Raw genomic sequence first — 3,371 nt, 5'->3', positions numbered from 1 at the left:
TTGACTACCCAGTACGCTTTATGCTCGAGTTCTACTGGTAAGTGGCATGCCTTCCCATAAATCATCCTAAATGGAGACATACCAATCGGAGTCTTAAAAGCGGTTCGGTAGGCCCATAATGCATCATCTAGTTTCCTTGACCCTAGATGCATTAACTGTCTTTTCCAAAATCCCCTTGAGTTCTCTATTCGACAGTTCCACTTGCCTACTCGTTTGTGGATGGTAAGGTGTTGCAACTCTATATATCACTCCATACTTACTCAGCAGTGCATCCATTTGCCTATTGCAAAAGTGAGATCCTCCATCACTAATGATTGCCCGTGGTACCCCAAACCTTGAGAAAATATTCTTTCTCACAAACTTAATCACTACCCTAGCATCATTAGTCAGTAATGCAACTGCTTCAACCCACTTCGACACGTAATCTACTGCTACCAAGATGAATGTGTTCCCAAAAGAATTTAGGAATGGACCCATAAAATCAATCCCCCACACATCAAAAAGCTCAACCACCAGGATGTTGTTCAACGGCATCTCATCTCTTTTTGAAATATTACCTACCCGTTGACATTGATCGCACTCCTGAATCATCCGGAAAGAATCCTTAAAGAAGGTTGGCCAATAAAAATCCGATTGAAAAACTTTGGCTACTATCCTAGCTCCTCCAAAATGGCCACGTACTACCCTCTCATGGCAATGCCGTAGGATGCTTTCCATCTCCTACTCCGAGACACATCTCCGTATCATTTGATCAGCATAGTGTCTATATAGAAACGACTCTTCCCAAAAGTAGTACTTCACATTGGAGAAAAAATTTCTCTTTTGTTGGTATGTCATACCACTTGGGAGCACCCTTGATGACAAATAGTTTGCAAAATCCGCATACCATGGTGCTTCTTCCAATCTTATCAACTTCCCATCTGGAAATGTTTCACTTATTGGCATTTCCTCCTCAGTTCCCTTGATTGGTTTCTCAATTCTTGACAAGTGATTAGCCACCACATTTTCCGACCCCTTCTTATCTCGAATTTCCAACTCAAACTCCTGAAGTAGTAAGATCCATCTTATCAGCCGAGGTTTTGCTTCTTGCTTTGCCAATAGGTGTTTGAGTGCTGAATGGTCCGTGTAGACGATCACCTTTGCACCTAACAAATATGAACGAAACTTGTCAAAAGCAAAAACTACAGCCAACAATTCTTTTTCAGTAGTGGTGTAATTCAATTGTGCATCAACGAGTGTTTTGCTAGCATACTGAATTAAATGCAAAACTTTATTTTTTCTCTGTCCTAAAACTACCCCTAAAGCAAAATCACTAGCATCACACATTAATTCGAAGGGCAGTCCCCAATCGGGAACTACAATAATAGGTGCAGATACTAATTATTTTTTTAGAGTTAGAAAGGCATGCATGCAATCATCATTAAAGTAAAAAAACAACATCTTTATTCAACAAATTGCAAAGGGGTTTAGAAATCTTAGAAAAATCCTTGATGAAGTGTCTGTAAAACCCTGCATGCCCCAAGAAACTTCGGACTGCTTTGACATTTGATGGTGGTGGCAGCTTCTTAATCACTTCTGTCTTAGCTAAGCTACATCCACCATGGTTTGCACATTACCCATCAATCCATTGTAGAATGTTTGGACTTGAAGCCAAACTGGAAAACCATGGTGTGGACATTTCCTCATTAACTCCTTGTACCTCTCCCAAGCCTCATACAATGACTCGGATTCATCTTGTAGAAATAATGTGATATCATTTCTCAATTTTGCTAATTTTGCTAGAGGAAAGAACTTAGTAAGGAATTTTCGTGCTAGATCATTCCAAGTTGTGATAGTTCCCGAAGATAGTGCCATTAACCACCCCTTGGCTTTATCCCCCAATGAGAATGGGAATAACCTCAACCTAATGGCATCATCCAACACTCTGTTCCACTTGAATGTGTCACAAATTTCCAAGAAATTTGCAATATGCTGATTCAGATCTTCCTTCAAATCACCATTAAATCTAACCGATTGCTGGATCATCTAAATGATTGCATGTTTAATCTTGAAGTTGTTAGCTTGCACCGTAGGCCTAGTAATACTCGACCCACTGCCATTCACCGTGGGAACTGCAAATTCCCTTACTGTCCTGTTTTCTGGTTCTGCCATTTCAACAACTATTTCTTCTGCTTCAACAACTATATCCTCTCTTTCTCTTCTCTCTCTGTTACGTTGTCTGATGGTTCTCTCAATCTCAAGGTCAACAGGAACCACTGGTTGACGTCTTGCTCTTCGCATAAACTATAAAAATAGAAATGAAGGAAAGTGAGATCGCAACCAACTGAAAATTAAAAACAACAATAAAATAGATAATGATAAAAACTCCAATCTAGCTAACTATAGAAAGACTCAATGTTAACTTAAAATGGTCCCCATCAACGGTGCCAAAAACTTGAGGCGTGATTCCTACAACATGCATAAATAGCAAGTATACTAGTCGCACAAAGTAATAAAGTGATGAGTGAGTATCGTTCCCACGAGGACTGCTAGCTAAGCACTAAGTATTCTACTGTTCTCAAGTTGGAGCAATCAATTTCTTTTGGATTAACGGGATTGAATTTAAAAATAAAAACTAAATCTGAAATTACTAACTTAAAACTTTAACTATGAATGCGAGATGAAAAATACGGAAAAATTCAATTCAATTAAAACGGGTAGGGTTTTGACTTCATTCGGACTTTATGGGTTAAACCTAAAAATTAAGCTAAATTCATATTCATATACATTGGTTGTAAATTGAACTCACTAAGGTGTTAAACATACCTTCTCAGGCTATGTTTTCCTATTCTTCCATATTAACCTTCGGCACCCAACAATTTGAAAGTTAACAATTCCAAACTCATTAAGCATAAGAATCCTACAATGATTTCATTGATTCTTGAATCTATCTCTAGCATCCAATAATACAATGGTGATTACCCAAAAAGCCTAACATGATTCATTTCTCAATCTCATCATGTTCATCACATAAAGCATTAAAACTCATAGCAAACACACAATCAAAGCATAATCATATGAACATAAAACAATTAATCACTTAACCCATTAAAATCCGAATTACAATCAAAACCCTAACCTAAAATGGGTTAGTTCATAGCTAAATCAACACTACAAATAAGAAAAACGATAATATTCAAGTTCAACATAATGAAAAGTAAGAGAAAGGACAAGAAATCTCCCCAAATGATGAATCCCCTGGTTCAAAATCGAATCTTCACCCTTCTAATCCGTAAATTGCTCCAAAATTAATCAAAGAAAATGTAAAAGCTGCTAACCATACTTCCTGGACAACCCTGGACAAAAAGGCTAAGTGTTTCTTTTATACCTTG

General features: G+C 37.7%; 1 non-coding gene across 1 annotated transcript; it reads left to right on the top strand.

Moving 5' to 3' along the window:
* The first annotated feature begins 1,660 nt into the window (after positions 1–1,660).
* LOC116125429 lies at positions 1,661–1,767 on the top strand. Its single transcript, XR_004127340.1, has one exon. It is a non-coding gene; the product is annotated as a small nucleolar RNA R71 (small nucleolar RNA).
* The last annotated feature ends 1,604 nt before the right edge of the window (positions 1,768–3,371 follow it).

This window comes from Pistacia vera, unplaced genomic scaffold, assembly GCF_008641045.1.
Source record: "Pistacia vera cultivar Batoury unplaced genomic scaffold, PisVer_v2 Contig164, whole genome shotgun sequence".
Classification (NCBI taxonomy): domain Eukaryota; kingdom Viridiplantae; phylum Streptophyta; class Magnoliopsida; order Sapindales; family Anacardiaceae; genus Pistacia; species Pistacia vera.
The sequence above is the reverse complement of the archived record's forward strand: the minus strand, read 5'-3'. Positions and strand labels throughout refer to the sequence as shown.